Source organism: Pipistrellus hanaki (assembly GCF_964339955.1).
Source record: "Pipistrellus hanaki genome assembly, chromosome: 1".
Taxonomy (NCBI): domain Eukaryota; kingdom Metazoa; phylum Chordata; class Mammalia; order Chiroptera; family Vespertilionidae; genus Pipistrellus; species Pipistrellus hanaki.
The window spans coordinates 153,994,414-154,013,918 of record NC_140503.1 but is presented as its reverse complement, the minus strand read 5'-3'; the positions used below and the strand labels follow the sequence as shown (position 1 = coordinate 154,013,918).

The window sequence follows — 19,505 nt, the reverse complement described above, 5'->3', positions numbered from 1 at the left end:
TAACTTGTCTTCGTTCAGACATGTAAACTACAGTGGCAGGAGACTATGATTCTGATTCTGTAAGTTTTATCTCCAAATAGCTATGGATGTGCTAGTATATCGTGACTGTTTATGATGTCACCTAGTTATTAGGCTATAATTTGTTTTGTCCCACATTTTTATATGAAAAAGAAGCGATAGCCTTTATTATTATGGTTATAAAATTTTAAATCTAGAGTTGAATATACTAGATGTTGGAAAAAATATTAGCCAATATATTTGTAAGACATCCTGATCTCTTCCTATGGAATATAATCAATGAGATGATACACACTCAGAATAGATATGCCCATTATTTAAGTAAGTTTTAAATAAGTTACCTCTTATTCCAGTTATGCTGGTAGATAGATGATTTTTCAGTAGTGATGGGTGCTTTTAATTTCTCTGTTGAAGAATTTTATCTCATTAAAATGTGGATCCCTATAGATCTGACTTTGGCACTATATTCTTTAGAGAGAAATGTTCAGAGAAAATGAATATGTCTGCTGAGCAAACAGTGAAGCCACAGAAAGGATTGCTCAGGGAATTAGATTAGCCATGCTGGTAAAGGCATAGCTGAAGCCCCATTAGGTCTGGCCCAGACAGCAGTTGTGTTTGGAAGAGCTGAACAAATCACATTAATTAATGTTCACGACTTTCTTTGGTGAAAGAGCCTGGTGTCAGAGAGAAGACAGGCATTTTCTTTTCTATCTGCACATTGTACAAGCCCACCCAGGCCCCTGGGCCACTGAACCGAAGGAAAAAATAAAATATAATAAAATAAGACACCTGGAAGCAAAAATAATCACTCTTAGTCTTTAAGCAAAAAGAAATGTTTACTCATTTAGGCGATTTCTTTCATTAGAATGTCTGATATGAAATGTATGTGTCTGTGTATGATTTTGTATATATGTGTGCATGTTTCCTTTACAGCAAATTTTATCAGGAAGAATTAGCAAAGGAGAACCGTGCCTTTAATTTGTATACTCCAGTTGTTTCTATACTGCATCCTCTTTAATTTTTGGTAACATGAAATTTCTGCTCTAGCAAATTACAAACTCATGCATGCAGAAATAAAAATGGGTATGCTATGAAGAACATAGGGTATGGATTGCATACTAGAGTTATGTATGAAACCAAATTATGTGTTGTAAAAATGAAATGGTATGTCTTTTTACATTTTTTGCATCAAAATGAATGTTATTACTTTTAAAGTCTCCAACTTGGAAGTAGATTTGATTTAGTTATTGCCATTGACATGTGTTATAAAAGCAACTTGATTGTAACATTGATGGCTGATGTTTAAAGGAGAGAGAAATGGGGAAGGGAAAGTGGGTAAGCATATTATATAGGAAACCTAGTTGGTTGCTTAAACAGCCTCACTATCTAATAATAGGATAATACGCAAATTAGTCAAGAGGCAATCATGTAATGACCAAACAGCAGGGACCTAAGGCTGCATGGTGCCTGCCCTGGGGGGGAGGGGGAGACCTCAGGCCGAGCCTCCCACCCGGAGGGGCTTGATGAGGGACTTCAAGGCTTGACAGGGAATCAGAGTGTGCCCTGTCCACTTGCACCGGGCTGGGGGACCTTAGGCCGCTCCCCCTCACCTCAGCATCAAGCTGGGGGACCTGAGGCTGTGGCTCCCGCTCGGAGGAGCTTGACAGCGGTGGGGCCTGTGGGACCTGTTGGGTCTGGGTCTCCTGCGATTTCGAAGCACCCATGGGTGGGGGTGGACTTGATTCTGGGTCCCATAGCATGCCCCGGACTCTGACAGGAGGTTAGATTTCATATACACTTTACTAATTTTCTTTCATCTCTGACACTTCTATTATAGAGAAAGGGCAAATAGCAATATTAAAATATTTTATCTAATTAATTCCCTTTTAATGTGCATGAATCTTACGCACCGGACCACTAGTGTGTGGGTGTGTGTATATGTGTGTGTGTGTGTGTGTGTGTGTGTGTGTGTGTGTGTGTATGCCTAATCTACTAAACAACCAAATGACCAGTTGACTGATCACTATGATGCTCACTGACCAATAGGCAACAGACACTCAACACACAGGATCAGGCTCCCTCCTGCCTGGATCGGGCCTGCGGGGATCAGGCCAAAACCGCCTCTCAGACATATCTAGGGGGGTCCCAGATTGCGAGAGGGCACAGGCCAGGCCGAGGGACCCCACTAGTGCACAGATCCATGCACCGGGCCTCTAGTGCGGTATTAATTGCATCAACTTTAGTGGGGAATCAAAACGCATTGGCCATCAGCTTTAGAGATGTGGAATTTAGAATACTTCAAAAAGAATACTCAAAAATAATTTCATTTAAGTAGATTAATTCACACTACTGATTGTGCACAGGACTGAAAATGAATAAATAAAAAGTATAATATTATTCCTATCTAGTACCAAAAGACCTTATCTGTGTCTGGTGTTCCCTTAACTGATCAGTATTTGAGAAAACCAACTGTATATTTGTAAGTATTTGAGAGCAAGGACACAAAAAATATTATCTGAGAGGATAACACATTGAGTCTGAGGTTAAAATGATAAATGTATTGCTCTCCCAAAGCTAGTCTCTCTAGTACCCAAGATACTCAGGTCCATTACTGCTTCTGGAAAATGCTGGTTAGTACTTACTACATTCTCAAATTTTAGACCTGTTTTAGCAAGGAGTATATAGGTAGACCATTTTTCCTTCAGTTAGCACACTCTTTAGATAAGGTACAATGCAATTCATGAACTTCACTTTCTTGCTTATACACAGATTCTAATGCTGACACTCACATTAGATCCGTAACGTGGTTGAACATTTTCTTTGCTCTCAATTGTTGTCAAAGCGTATTGCACATGAAAGCTCTCAGGTCATTTTTCTAAATGGTAGAGAACAGCTGTGAAAAGATCATTCTTGCTTCATCCTGAATATAAGAATATCTGAGTATGGAAGCCATGGTGCAATACATTTTAGAAAATTGTATCATGCTAATTACAAGAGTATTTGTGGAAGAAGAGGCCAAATTTGGTGGTAAAACAAACTTTTAAAAAAGACCATTTTCATCCACAAAAATTACCTGTCACTATAGGAAGATCTAAGGAACAGAAATGGATTATTCAAGCTGCCATGCCTGATACATTAATTCCAGCCAGGGATAAGACTCTCAGTAGAACAAATGATAAAGGATTGGTCCCTGTTCACAAATGGACCAGACTTACCACTCAAGGAAGGTTTAAAGTTTGCTTTCATTTTTGTGTACATAAACCACACCAGCAGTGCAAAGATAAAGATACATGAGTAAGTGAATATAACTTTAGTTCCTCACAGGGAAGCAAGCGAGATTTTAAAGACAATGTAGCCCTTAGAAAAGGCTCCTGATTTTGAGACTATTAGGACACAAGAGGGTTTATTTCCTGAAGGGTTTACCGACTGCTCTATAAGGAGATTTCTTACTTTTTTTTTTTTTTTTGCCATAGTCACTTATTACCCTGTTTCCCTGAAAATAAGACAGTGTCTTATATTATTTTTTTTTCTCCCAAAGTTGCGCTAGGTCTTATTTTCAGGGGATGTCTTATCTTTCCATGCGCTAGGTCTTATTTTTGGAGGATGTTTTATTTTCGGGGAAACACGGTACATTCTTCATGCAGCAATGTTATCTATATGCCACCATTTTTTAATTTTTAAATACACAAATGCATTAATTTCCCTGCATATACCTAATAAGCCTCTTTACCTTCCTATGAAAAGTGATTTTTATCTTGTTTAATTGAGTTTAAATGAGAATATAAGCTTCATAAAACAAAATATGATTCCACTTTTACATTGTGCAAAACATAATTTGAATATTGTCTTCATTAAGACAAATATATGCCTTAAAATTAGTCATTTAATATTAGAAATAATAGCTATTACTAGTCACCTTTTCAGAGGTGACTATTTTAATTTATAGCTTCTGATATGATAATATTTCTATTTTGACTGTTGTGTGAGTTTTCAAGTGGATGAATCTTTAAAATAACTGTGGACAGAGTATGTGACATTATCAGCTAACATGACAATATGGAGGCGTTATTAACCTTAATAACGCTCATAGCAGGAGAATGAAATGTGTTTTTAAACTGGTTTTTATATTTCCTTCATGATGATTTTAAAGCATAAATACCTGGCAACAAAAAGGTTCTAAGGAAATTTTGAAATGTGACAAAAGTTATAATAAATTATAACTTTATTTAAAAATGACTTTGTTTAAAAGACTCAAAGGACTTACAGAACATCTCATACCTAAAATATTCCTTTAAAAAATTCAAACTCATTTTTTTTTTATAATACCTGGGGCCCAGTCACTAATTTACATTTAGAAAATGAAAGTATTTACTCTAAATGGAGCTGCTTTACCTGGAGTTGGCATTGCAGAGTGATATCTGTAAACATGCTTCTCTCTACCCTTTATCCCATGGGCTTGGTGATAAGTATGAGCTAAGTGCCTCATTTCCACATAAACAGTTATTGGCAGCTCTCAGGGACAAGGAGAATTTTCTTTTTCAACTGAATACCATACAATTGGTCTCTTCAGCTTCCAAATCAAACCTTATTGAATAACTAACTTTGAAATGTTTTTAAGGTAATGACAGGCATTTGATTTCTATTGTTATTGTTAACTAGGTAATAATTCAATCTCCTAATGCTAATACAATTTTAATTTCCCAACTAAAATAATGAGGAAATAAAACAATTATTATAAAAAAATGAAAGAGATAATATTAGTCAATGGTAAGCATTTAAAATTAGGTTGTCTTTAGCTCATGTCTATACCAAGGCTAAATGCATATTTCTCATTCTTTATAACTTTAGTCAACTAAACTTAATTTGGGATAAAAAAAAAAAAGCAAAAGTGTTTGAGGTTGATCAAATCTTTTAAGTTGGACATGTCCAAAGTTGATCTTGTTCTTAGTTGAAATTGAATATTCGTTGTCATATTTTATTCTCCAATGTATTTACATGAAGCTATAAGTCCATCTCATCCTCATACATTTCTTTTTTCTGAACAGAAAATGAATAATGATTAAGAAATGTTAATAGTAACCAAATAAGAAAGATATTATTGCATCCAATTTATTATATATTTTCAAAAGAAATTTATGCAACTGGTAAATATTGGATTCTCCTCATGGGAATTAATGGGATTCTAATAAAATATAAGGATATTTTTATTGCTTTAGACAGTAAATAATAATAAAATTATTATAAAGATTCTCCAAAATAACTAAGAACAGTCAGTAGACCAACCTCTACATTTATTAAATACTTACCTCTCTTATAACTTGAGGTTGAATACCCCATATAATAAAAGCCTAATATGCAAATTAACCGAACAGTGAAAAGACCAGGTTGCTATGATTGCACTGACCACCAGGGGCAGACAACTCAATGTAGGAGCTTCCCCCAGCCCATAGACCCCAGGCCAGCTAAGGTGGGTGCGAACAGGGACCCCTCCACCGTTTGTCCTGTTGGTTACCCCACAGATTGGCCTGGTTGTTAGATAGGCCTAGGGACCTTACCCATGTATGAATTTTGTGCACCAGGCCTCTAGTAATAAGATAAATGCAAGAAATGTGTTTTTAACATATATGCTCATAAATATAACTATAAAAATTGGATATGAACTATTCACACTCAAGCCAAAAACAGCAATACTGTTTTGATTATTACTACCACTGTATGATATTCCCAGTTTCTCTGGGTACTATATTGCAAGGCCAGGAAAAGGGAATAGAAAAGCCAGTGATAGGTGTTAAAATGTCTTTCTTAAAGTCACACGTGTGTCAGTGCCACAGGATTGCAATCCAGTTTTGTTCCAAGCTGCATGGCATGAAGCATAGAGATATACAAGCTGAGGGGAATAAAAGAAGAGATAAATTTGTGGAATATCTGGAAAATAGATTCCAAAGCAATGGTGGCTAAATTATCTCCAGGATGGCTTTTAAATACTTTAAATAAGATCTGGATGTCTTGGAGTGCTTATTAAATCAGATTTATTACTATAGAAGAATAGATAGTATTAGAAGCCTTGTGCATGAAAATCGTGCATGAGGGGTAGGTCCCTCAGCCCAGCCTGTACTCTCTCCAATCAGGGACTCCTCTGCTATTCGACTGCTAGTTTAGGCATGAACCAGCAGTTGAACACCCCTCTTGCAATGTGGGACCCCTGGTTCCTACCCACTCACCTGCCTGCTGCCTGATCACTCCCTAATGGCCCCCTGCTGGACTGGTTGCCCCCAACTGCCCCCCTGCCAGCTGGCCTGGCCACCCCTCAACTTCCCCCCTGCTGGCCTGGCTATCCCCAACTGCCTCCTGCTGGCCAGCCTGGCTTCTCCCCAACTCTCCCCCTGCCAGCCTGGTTGCTGCCAACTGTCTGGAAGGAAGTCGGACATCCAGAAGATGTCCAGTCATCTGGTCTAATTGGTATTTTATCCTTTTATTAATATACATGTTATTTCTTAAAATCTATTGTTTTCTAATTTATGAAAAAAATAGGGAAAGTTAAAAATACATCGTTATTAAGTTACATCACATCTACTAACTAACAAAAATTCAATTGTCAATTAAATGTACAGGAGAGTATGTGCTATTGAGCTCATGGGACACCATAAGTACAAGCAGCCAAATGTAGTGACAGGGATTAGGTTTATGTACTTCATATTCCAAGAGCTCTACACACACGGAGCCCCACTGTATGGCATTACCATAAGTAAAGTAGCTGGAGAATTTAAAAAGTCTGCCTCTTGTCTGACAAAAATATGAAATGACAGAAATAATTTCAAATAGCTCCCAGCAAATTAATCATAAAATAACATCATCTTTGCTAATAAGGATCAGGGCATAATAAATGCCGGGCAAACAAAATGCACTTCAGAGTTCAGATCAACTATGGAAATGGATGAAGGTCATCTGAAATTATTAAAGGCTAGAGAAAACGTTGCTTTAAAAGCTTGAATATACTAGTCGGTAAGTAACCGGGCATTTCCCAGAGCATCCTCTCTTGGCCCTGCTGATCATTCTTTTAAGGGGAATATGCATATGTAGCAAGTTGTGTCAGTATAATTACTCAAAGCAGTTTATCTTGTGTGTAAGTGAAGTTTCAGCTTCATATTTTACCATGCTTAGTGGGGAAAGCCACTTCACAAAGGTGTTTATTTTTGTCGTTGTGTTGAGATTTGCCTCTTTTTTTTTTTGCAATTTATTTTTCACTGTAGTGAATATTCATAACAAAATGTTATCTTAAACATTTTTAAGTTACAGTTCAGTAGTATTAAGCACATTTATATTGTGGTACAGATCATAGCCACCATTCACTTATAAAACCATTTTATTTTTTTAATCTTGTGAAACTAAAACTCTGTTCTTATTAAATCACTCTTCATTTTCTCCTTTTCTCTGCCATCGGTGACCATCATTTTACTTTGAGTCTCTAAGATTTTGACTACACTAAATAATTATAGAGGTGAAATTATACAATATTTCTTTTTGTGATTGGCTTGTTTCACAAATATCTCCTTGAGACCCTGCTCTCAGTTCTTTGGGGCATATACCCAGGAGTGAAGTTGCTGGATCAAATGGTAATTTTACTTTGATTTTTTTTGAGCAACTGTCATACTGTTTTATACTAGCAATATGCCTGTTTATATTCCCCGAATAGTGCACGAGAGTTCAAATTTCTCCACATCCTCACAAACACTTATTTTCTGTTTCTTTTTTTTGTTTATTTGTTTTAATTTTTTAAATAATAGTCATTCTAATGGATGTGAGGTGGTTTCTTATTGCAGTTTAGATTTACCTTTCTATAAGAATTAGTGATGTTGAACATCTTTTCATGTGCTTATTAGCCATATGTTTATCATCTGCAGAGAAATGTCTGTTCAAGCTCTTTGCCCATTTTTGAAATGCGTTGATTTTTTCCCTGTTATTTCTGTCTTTCTGCTAATGCTACACTGTTTCGATTATTGTAGCAGTGTAGGATATTCTGAAATCAGGAAGTGTGAGTCTTCTACTTTTGTTCTTTTTCAAGATTGTTTTCATTATTTGGGAGTCCTGTCAGATTTCATATGAATTTTAAGATAGATTTGTCTATTTCTGCAAAATCACATTGTTGGAATTTTATTGGGGCTTATATTCAATCTGTAGATTGTCTTGGGTAGTTTTGATAGCTTAGCAATATATAGACTCCCCAATATATGAGCATGCAGTGTATTTCATTTTATTTAATTTCATTCAGCAATGTTTCATAGGTTTTATTATGCAAGCTCTCCACTTCCTTGATTAATTATTAAGAAATTTATTTTTATGTTATTGCAAATGGGATTAGCTGTATTATCTTTTTAGATGGTTTATTGTTAGTGTATAGAAATGCAATTGATTTTTGTGTGTGGACTTTGTAAACTGTTTTCTTTACATAGTCTGTTTATTGGTTCTAACAAAATTTTGTGGAATCTTTAAGTTTTTCTACATGAAAATCATACCCAAGGACTTGTGTGCATGCATGCATAAAAGCCTAACCAGTGGTTATGGACAGCAGGGGGATGGGAGCATACATGGGGAGGGATTTGGGATATGTTGTTTTTTTATTGCCCTATTGAACTGGATAGAACTTCAAATTCTATATTGAATAGAAGTGGTAAAGTGAACATTCTTACCAACTTCCGAATCTCTGAATATATTTATTAAATATAAATATATATTATATTTAATATAAAATAAAGAAATGTTTTCAATTTTTCACCATTTATTACAATGTTTGCTATATGTTTTTAATATATATGGGTTTTATTATTTTAGATAGTTTTATTTTACTAATTGCTTTTTGAGTTTATTTTTTTATGTAAATGGATTGAATTTTGTCAACTTTTTTGTAAAGGTTGAGATGGTATGTGTTTTTTTTCCACCCTTCATACCATTAATTGATTGATTTTCAGATATTGAGCCATATATGTATTCCAGGAACATCCCACTTGGTCATAGTGCATAATCCTTTCAATATTCTTTATAGAATATCCATTAAACTTCATAGAGATATTGGTCGTGATTATTTGTGATACCTGTGTCTGGCTTTAGTATCAGGTTATAAACTGACAGCAAAGAATGGATTAAGACTTATTCTGTCCAGGTTTTGGGGAAAAAATCAGAGAAGGATTTGAGTGTGCTCTTTTTTTATTTCTTTAATGCCCCCCTCCCCCTATTTACTTTGTTAGAGATAGAGGAAAGGAGAGGGAGAGAGATTGATGTGAGAAAGAAACATCAATTAGTTGCTTTCCACAAGCCCTTTGGGAATCAAACCCACAGCCTGTATTTGTACCCTGACAGTAAAACTAATGGTGCAATGGACAACACTCTACCGACTGAGATACACTGGCTGGGGCTGAGTCGCTGAGTCTGTTATTCTTTAAATAACTGGTAGCATTCCCTAGTTAGTGAGCTCATCAGGTCCAAAACTTCCTTGGTCAGATATTTTTCAGGGACAGTTTCCATTGGTTGATATATTTTTTGTTGCATGTTTTGAATGATATATGTTCTTGTTTTCTGTGGGGTTTTTGTATGCCTTGTGGCTTTTTGTGTGAAAGTGGATATTTGATTATAATGATATGCTAACTGGAAATCAGATTCTCCTCTTCCCCAGGGTTTGCTGCATGGTTTGATTTGATTCCTACAGACTATTTCTCTACTATAGGTCAGCCTGATGTATACATTTTAAGACTTTTCGGAACCTGAACCTTTCCTTTCACATGCAGAGTGACTTTCTAACTTCCCTGTATATACTTTTTTTTTTGAAATGTTCTAGTCTTTAATCTTCAGCTTCCATGAGCAAAGGGGAAAATGAAGGTTGGAAAACAGCTCTAGCCCTGTAAATACCTTGGAATTCACTTCAGAGAAAGAGGGACTCCCCACAATGAAAGGAGGTACAAAACCTATGTTTACTGCTTTCATGTCTGCATCTCTTTGATCAAAATCAGCCAGCAGTGGTCAGAACACAGATTCCTGATATTTGGAGATTTTTTTTCTTTTCTTTTTTTTAAAATATGTATATTCTGTTGATTTCAGAGAGGAAGGGAGAGGGAAAGAGAGATAGAAACATCAATGATGAGAGGGAATCATTGATCAGCTGCTCCTGCATGCCCCCTTCTGGGGATTGGGACTATAGCCTAGGCATGTGTCCTTGGCTGAAATTGAACCTGGGCCCCTTTAGTCTATAGGCTGACGCTCTATAAACTGAGCCAAACCAGCTAGGACGAGAACTGGTTCTTATTTCCCACCCTGTATCCCTTAACCAGTGCAAGCTATTCTAGGGACACATGTACAGCTGGTTACCATGATCCTAGGGACTGTGGATGGGCATTCGCTGCTGAGTTAAGATCTGAAATTTAGGAAAATGAACCACAATTTACCATTCAAACATTCTTCTAGAAGTTGCAAGCCTTCAATATATGCCAGAGTTACAAAAAGATACTTCAGACAGATTCTACCAGTGTGATTGGGTAGAAGTTGGAATCCTAGTGCTTCTTACTCCATCTTTCCATCTTTAGAACCCTCTCCTGTCCTCCTGTTCTTTTTTTCTCTTTTTAAAACATTATTGGATTTAAGAAAAAGCTTCCTCATTGTTAGAAAGGATGCAAAATAGGGTAAGATTGAAGATAGACCAACATAAATCATTTGCTTTGTAGTTATAAATCCGCGATTTCCATTGTGATATAAAATTTAAGTAAATAATTAAGAATATTACAATAAAATTTGATATCTATAGGTTAAAAATCTCTGTTTCTAGAAATCTATACATTATTGTTGTGTTCCATTATAAAAACATTAATTCAGCTTGGCTCATTCTTTCTCTGAAATCTTTGTTTAAATGATGCTTAGAAAATATACATTTAATATAGTGACTACATTTGCTATTTTCTGTTCAATATAATGCAAGAATAAATACATGTTCATAGCCATCGTATCCCCATAAAGAGATGCTCTACAAACGCTTTTGAATGCATTTCATTTTTCTCTAAGATGTGTACTCATGAAATTTTATTAAATTGACCAATACCACATTGTATAAGTATTTATTGAAGAAAAATCTAAAAAAAGCTCCCACTGAAATGAATAAATTGCAAGGAATAATTAGGTGAATGTTTTAAATTCCTTATTTGATTTATTCTCTTATTTATAGTGACATTGAAACAATTAATATTCAACTTCAAAAAAGTTAATTGTATTTCAAAAAAAGACTATAAGATATAGTTATAATGTATTTAGTTTTATTTCCTGCATCTTCTTCTTCAATGATATTGGCCTTCTGTACATGTAATCTACATCCCACTAGGAACTGGGAACTTTTTACATGTGTGGTATAGGTATCATGTAATTACAGCAGCAGAAATGCTCTCCTTATCCTTCCCAGGTCATTGAACGTGATCAGTAATAAAGCTTATAAAGCTTGAGTGGAACACTTTGTTATGGAGGAGCTCCTCATACTCCTCTATAGGATTCATGAGGTCAGGTTCCACAGTGTCAAGGAAAACCAACCTAATGAAGCCATGTAATTAAAATTAATTGAGTATGCTTCTTTCTCAACTATGAAATTGATGTGAGGTTACTTTCAATAGTTTCTTTGGTTAAGGTGAAACTACACTTCTATACTTTTCGTTTTCTCTTCTTCAGTATTCTGGAATGGATAGTTTTTAGTAGATAATACTGGTTCATAGAGCTTAGAGATGTAAAACATCTTTTTAAAAATATATTTTATTGATTTTTCTTACAGAGAGGGATAGAGAGTTAGAGACATCGATGAGAGAGAATCATCAATCAGCTGTCTCCTGCACACCCCCTAATGCAGATGTGCCCACAATCAAGGTACATGCCCTTTACCAGAATCAAACCTGGGACCTTTCAGTCTGCAGGCTGATGCTCTATCACGGTTTTGGCTGTAAAAGACTTTTAACATCATTTAATCTACTCTGTGTTGAGTTAGGATTATTCTTTTATCCTCTTTACCTATTTCTTCTGAAAGTGGTTCTCACTAAAGACTCTAATAAGCTTAAAAGTAATCATATATTGAAACCACTCTAAGTGCTTTGCTTAAATCCTGTGTACTTCCCATAAAAAGATAATGCAATCTTGCTCACAAACTATTGTGAGCCAACTACCCTGTTTCCCCGAAAATAAGAGTGTCTTATATTAATTTTTGCTCCCAAAGATGCGCTAAGTCTTATTTTCAGGGGATATCTTATTTTTCCATGAAGAAGAATACGGTACACATTTATTGTTAAATGAAAATAAAGGCAATTTATTACCTGTATATGGTACGGTAGTACGGTAGTTATCAACACAAACCAGACAAAGTGTGAATCTTACAGTATCAAGAATTTACTCATTTATTCAATGACAATCTTGTCATCATCTTCTGGAACATCATCATAACAATCCAATTCCTGAATTTCCTGGTAAATTTCTTGTGACTCTATTTCTTTCAGAATCAGTGGACCAAATCTCTCATGTTTAGCTGGGGGGGGGGGAGGGGGGCGCTTATTTTCGGGAGATGCCTTATATTTGACTCAGAAGGAAACCTGTAAGTAGGTCTTATTTTCGGAGGATGTCTTATTTTCACGGAAACACGGTAGGTAGATTTTAGTTCATAAGTTTAGATTCATTTTCAGATTAAAACACAACAAATTATGCAAGACCTCGTGATTGATGTATGTCTGATTGAATATGGTGCATACAGACATTTTACTGCTTTAGTATGACTGACACCTCCATCATTTGAAAATAGTGTCCCTTTAGCAATCACCTTTACTCTTTCAGTAAGTGAAACACTTCCATTTTGGCTCTCCACTGTGCTTGCGTACACATAAACATTATAGTCCTCCTGCCAGGTAGTCAGTATTTGTAATTAAAATATTCACTAGGTTTGGCAACATTGAGGGTAAAAAGATAGATATGGTAGAGACCAATTAGGGGCATATTGGCCTTGCTACTAGGAGATATATTAGTGTGACAGTATAGCATGATAATATATGAAATCTCCTTTCTTATACACGCCTTTTCACTCCTTTACTGTCATTTATTGCCAAATCGAGACTGTATTATAAAAATTAAATTTACATCTCTTAAGCATTCTCTACCTTTGGGAAAATAATTGAAAAATTTAATCTTGTATACTACAATAATTAAATTATTTATTTTTGTTTGTGTTTGGACCCTTTGAAGTTCTATTCATTTATATTATAAGCCTAGCCGAATGATACATTTTATGAATGGGAAAACTTAAATGTATTGAATATGATTTCTTTAGTGTTACTCTATGTATCACATTAATCACTGCCAGATAGAGTAGTAATATAATTTCTAAAGGTCCTAGAATAGGACTAGTACTAAAAAGCTTTTTATATTATAAAACTCTGTCAACCTAGACAGTAGCAGCATGGCAGGGTATCTGGGCAGGAATCATATGGCGAGCTGAAGCAAGGTAACTGCAGGCACAAGATATCTTTTTAAATGAACTTGCTGATAAAAAGCTTCAACAGCATGACATATCTCTGGCATGCTGGGAAACAGCAGCTGACAGAGCAAACCGACTTGTAACAATTGGATTCAGGGGTGAAGATATTGGACCATAAACCAAATGAGGCTTAGGAATAGTCGCCAGGGTTGCAAATGAAAGTCATTATACACCTATTTCATGTGGGACAGCTGTTGAAACTAATAGTGCTCTTTCCTTTAGACTTTTATGAATAAAAGCAGTCTTCAATAGGTAGCCAGACAATAGGGAGTATTTTTTCTTTTTTGTCTCTAAAGGAGAACTGATTCACTATTTGATAAACTTTTGACTATCCATTGGCCATTTCATGTTATCCTGAGCAACCTTCCAATACCAATTTTTAAATAACTGAGCTTCAATCAAGTGTCATGCTTTCTTGTGCTATAATTAAGTAGAGGGAGCTTCCCAATATTTTCTGTCTTGTGAGTAATTGAGCTAGTCCTTATTATGCCTTACTTGATTGGAAAAGGTGGGGGAACATCTTCACAGATGATGAGAAGACTGGTTTTACCCAAGCTTGTGAATGTTTCCCTTATCCTGGCTATTGTAAGACAATGCATACAACATAGTAAACTTCACTAGGCTGAATACTGAAAGAACAATAAATCATTAGCACCACAGGAGAGAGTCTTAATAGCCTTTGATTAATCTATAATCTACCACTACTGTAATATTCTTTGTTAATGGAATTTTCAATTAGATTGTTATTTGAAACACAATTCATTTTACACTTATTAAATGTTCTGCACAGTGCTATGTTGTCATAGGTAGTGTTTAGCAAACTGATCATTAAAGCAGAAAATGAGAGTCACAGATTTATTATCATTTTTTAAGGAGCTTGCAGTGCCTTTAAAACATTTTGAAGAGATTCAGTACTAAAATCCCATCATTCTCTATAATCTAATGTCCTTTGTCTTGTATTTACCTTTACTTATGTTTATTTCATTTTGCCTCTTTGTTGGTGAATAATTGGCCAGGTATTAACTATTTGAGCTCATGTACAGTATGTAAATACTACTTCCATGATATTAACTATTTCATAAGTTGGTTTTTTTGTTTTGTTTTGTTTTGTTTTTGGTAAAGATTAAGTGCAGAGTAAGAGTTAAATAAACACTGGTTATTTTATTTTTGGTAATAATAAATAACTTTAGGGTAAATTTTTAGTAAATGTTACTTTTTAATGTTAACATATTAATTTAATATGTAACACATGATAATTAGGAAGTGCCAGGCTCTTCTCCAAATGTTTTGCACCTCTTAATTCATTGATTTCCATAATCATGCTTTCATTAGATAGTATTATTATTCTTATTTTACAAATAAGGAAAGGAGGGCACAGGGACGTTAAGCAATTGGCTCAAGCTCAGCTTTATTTTGAAACCAAAGAGTCAACTCCAAAGTCTGTACTGTTAATCACTGTACTTTACTCCCTCTCTGTCAGCAACCACAAATGAAATACTGTATTCTAAAATGTTCATTTGTAAGATTGGTATTTGGAACTCAGAATGCATATGCCAAATAAAAATGATACAGATTAGGCTGTGCCTGGTTATGAAGCATAATGTTATAGGAGAAAATACATTCAGATTTCCATTTTCAGCCCTAAAGAAATGATCTGTATCTTGTTGTTGATTTAGTAGTTGAAATAGTGACTGTCTTTATATTCTATATTTCCAGTTCCAAAACCATGTTGTTTTCTCCTATGGCCTTTGACAGAACCTAAGAGCATGAATAGTTTAATGTATTGTTATTTTTGTTACATTTGTCTCATTTGTTCTTTGGCACTCTTTCCCTCATTTTTTAAAACAGTCTTTATATTTTTTGTTACATGAATTTAAATGAATGATAGTGCAATATCTTTGTGGATAAGTAGTGTGTTGAAGGACTAAGGGATAAAATTACTATTGTGGACTCAAAGGAAATCTCATCAAAATATGAAGTGATTTAATAAATTTTGCCAAATCTCTGCTAATTGGGTGGTGTTAAAGTTCAGTCTATTCCATTTGGTATTAATTCTACATGGGTGCCGATCTATTTGGTGTTTATATAAAATAAACAAAGATGGGTTTCTTTTGAATAGAATTTGGATTCAGGTACCATTGCTGTCAGTGTAAGTTTTGATGATGCTATTAAGCATGAGTAAATATTTAAACAGTGCAAACACCTCTGGAGCATTTGCTCTGTATCACATACTATCTAGGGCCCATGAAACATTTTATTTTTCCACGTGTTATTTTGTTAAGTTCTCAGAAGAGCAACGCAAAGTAATTATTTCTATCAGCATATTTTCAATTGTGAAGACTGAGGATTAGGGGACAAACTCACACATAAAAAGGAATAAAGTGAGTAACAGATAAAATAGGCATATCTATTGTGTTTCTGTGAATTCAAGCTCAGGCTTGTTTATTTATCTTTCCTAATGCTTTCTAATAGAGATTATGTGTCCCCTGACAATTGAGTAACTATTATCAGTAATAAATGGGGCCAATCTTAAAGGTACTCCTGATCTGTGTATATCTACTTGTGGAGTTCTTCACTGTAAATCTTGGAGAGATATTTTTCCTTCCTAAAATGAGGAAGGACATCCTGGCTTAAGTTTTTTTTTTTCCAGCTTTTAAATTTAAAATCAATGTATTGATTCAAACAGAACTTTCTTTTTATACTTTATTGTGTTTTTTAGTTTTAATCTGTAATTCTATAGGGAATGTCTCTAGTTTGTAACAAAATTTTAAGTGTAACCTTTTGTTTCTTAGAGGTCTATTCCTTGTTGTTGCTAATATAAGAACAGCATTTTTTTTTCTTAGTCACCAGTTTCTTTCTGCATGAAGAAACTTTCCCTTCCCTCCTCTATTAACCAGGTATTTTCTATCCTCCCTAATGAGATCTTCTCTGACTTACCTCTTCCCTGACCCTAACCATAGTATTACCAGCATTTCACATTATTTTTGTCACCTCAACATATATTATTTTATGGAAAGAAAACATGTCACTAAGACATCTTCATTAATATAACTATTTTACTATTGACAGGTTCATTTTTAAAAGCTTGTACTTGCTTTTCATTTTATACTATACTTGTTTTATTTAGATTGTTTAATTACCTAAATAGTATGTGAAATTATCATCATTTAGCTTCAGAATAATAACCTCATAATAAAGTTGCTTATAGCAAAATCAGTGATTAGTGTCACTGATAGAAGATAAGTTGAAATGGAATCACAAAGGTTAAAATATAATTGATTTCTTCATTCTGGTCTTCAATTACATGTATTTAAAACTTTCTAGATATTAAATTGACTGCACAATAATTAATTGGCTGTCCATTGACCTAAAAACACATTTTAAAAGCAGATATTATTGCCATGGAGAGGGTTGGGTCACTGTGTTTAAAATGTACATAATTCTGTGACTGACTCAATTCACCTATTCTGGTGTAGGAAAAAAGAGTCAAGTTTGGCCTGTCTTGTGGGTCCCAAAGATCAGAAGACAGTACGATCTCTTTACTGCAGATTTAGAAATGTCTAGAAAAGGACACAGAGTCAAGTAATATGCAAGCCAGCAAAGCATTTGAGGGAAATGATTAAGCATAGGCTTTGCTATCCATGGCTGAATTGAGAGAACAGGCACAGGGTAGATTAAGGTTAATATATGAATCAATTAGTTATAAATTAGTTATAATTTATGTTATATAGACTATATAACAACTTAGTTTTTAACAACTTAGTTTTAGTATTCAGGTATTTGAAATGTATGTATTCAGATCCAGTGTTCTTTGAGCCATAGAAACCCAAATATGAATCAGTTGAGGATTCAGCTCTTAACATTGAGCAGAGCTAGGATACGTGTGTACAAATAAGTAAACACAGGGTAGATAATGATACATTAATAAAAGGAAAAAAAGAAAAAAACAGGTCTAGTAAAAGATGCAGTGAGAGGTTAGAAGACTGAGGGATTTTTTTTTTCCATTGGTATGACTAAGTGAGAATTTAAGAGAAAGTAGCCACTAAATTGAATCTTGAAAAAATAGAACTTAGAGTATTGTATTTTCATTGATAAGTGCATTTAAGCAGATCATCGTAAAGAAAGCAGTACTTTTTAAAGCAGAGTAATCACAAGGTCAGAATTGCACTCATGGAAAACTGGTAAGGGAACTCCCTAAATTAAAGTCAGTAATGGAAGTTCACACTGCAGTCTCAGTACTCCAGACATGAGGATTGGCAGGAGTGAACTCATGGTGAAGTATGCACATTTGTGGCATAAATAAAATTTCAGAAATAAAACACTTAAGGATTATTTGCCAATGGTGCTTAGGTGGAAATGTGAGGGGTGAGTCCAAATCTCCAGGTGGATTTCCAGAAATCAAGAGTTACTGATTGTGTTGAGGAGACAGCATAGAAATAAAATATTAAAATAATTTATTTAGGAAACACCTACATTTAAAGACCAAGAAAAATAATCTAGAGGATGCCTCCTGTACTAAATAATGAATGGCTAGAGATATTGGAATTGTCCTAAAACTTTGAGAAGAAGGATTTCATATGAAAGTGCTGACATTGCCTATAAAGAAGATTTGTCATAGACTGCAGAAGCTACCTGTTATAGATTCCATTATATGATTACATGTACATAAAAGGGGAATCTATTGTGACAGAGAACAGATTGATTGCCAGAGTCTAGGAGTAGAGGGTAATGATAGAAGACAAAGGAGCAGTATAAGGTAATTTTTTGGATTGATTAAACTTTTTTTTTTATCAGGATTGTGGTGATAGTTAGATGATTCTATACATTTTTCAAAACCCATAGCTGTGTATAGCATAAAGATTGATTTTGATGATTATAAATTTTAAAAAATGAAAATAGATGAAAAGAGCGAAACAAATAATTCATCAGTTTGTTGATTAAAAAGAGCAGATTCACAATGTATGCAATTGAGAGTTATGGTAAAGAAATGGAGTAAGGCAGCACAATTTTCTAAGAAGGTTCATGAGTAAGAAGAAAGAATATAAAGTAGCTTACACAGGTCTCTGGGTTGATTAAAGGAAAATTGTTGTTTGAAGAGAGAAAACTTGAATATGTCTGTAATAGAGATTTAAAAAGAGCATGAATATTCAAAGTATATAAATAATTAATATAGAAAGCCTTTGAGGACACAGGAGGTAACAGAAGAGAACAGGAATCGCGTTTATTCTCATGAGAGGGGAAAAAGGAATAGAGGATGAGTATTGATACAGAAGGTCATTTTAAGTGAATCATGCAAATCACTAAAATTTGAAATGGAGGTATGGCAAAATCTTGTTTAGCCAAGTAACATTTCACCTCTTTATTGTTAACAGAGTCTTAATATTCTCTTTTATTCCCTCTCAAATGTTTTGACAGTTTATGGCCCCCAAATGCGAATGCTGACTGTATAAATCAGTAGTTTCCTAAGTGGGGTCCTTAGACTTAGCAGCATCACCTTCACCTGGAATCCAAGCATCCTATATAATAAAAGCCTAACATGCAAATCAACTGAAGGGGGAACTACTGGTCTCTATGATGCACGCTGACCTCTAGGGGCAGATGATCAATGCACCAGCTTCCCCCAGCCCGCAGGCTCCAGGCCAGCTAAGGCAGGTGTCAATGAGGGCCCCCCAGTCACCCCGTGGTCGACCTGCCAGTTGCTCCACAGATCAGCCCTGATTGCAGGCCAGATTTATGGACCCTACCTGTGCACAAATTTCATGCACCGGGCCCCCTGTACTAAATAAAAGGCTCCAAAGGAGACATACAGATGGCCAACAAATATCTTTTTTTTTTTTAAATATATTTTATTGATTTTTACAGAGAGGAAGGGAGAGAGATAGAGAGCCAGAAACGTCAATGAGAGAGAAACATCGACCAGCTGCCTCTTGCACACCCCTTACTGGGGATGTGC

At 35.0% G+C, this 19,505-nt stretch overlaps 1 protein-coding gene across 1 annotated transcript in view; it reads left to right on the top strand.

Moving 5' to 3' along the window:
- GRID2 (glutamate ionotropic receptor delta type subunit 2) overlaps positions 1-19,505 on the top strand; it is a 1,250,164-nt gene that overhangs the window by 283,066 nt on the left and 947,593 nt on the right. The window lies entirely within an intron of this gene.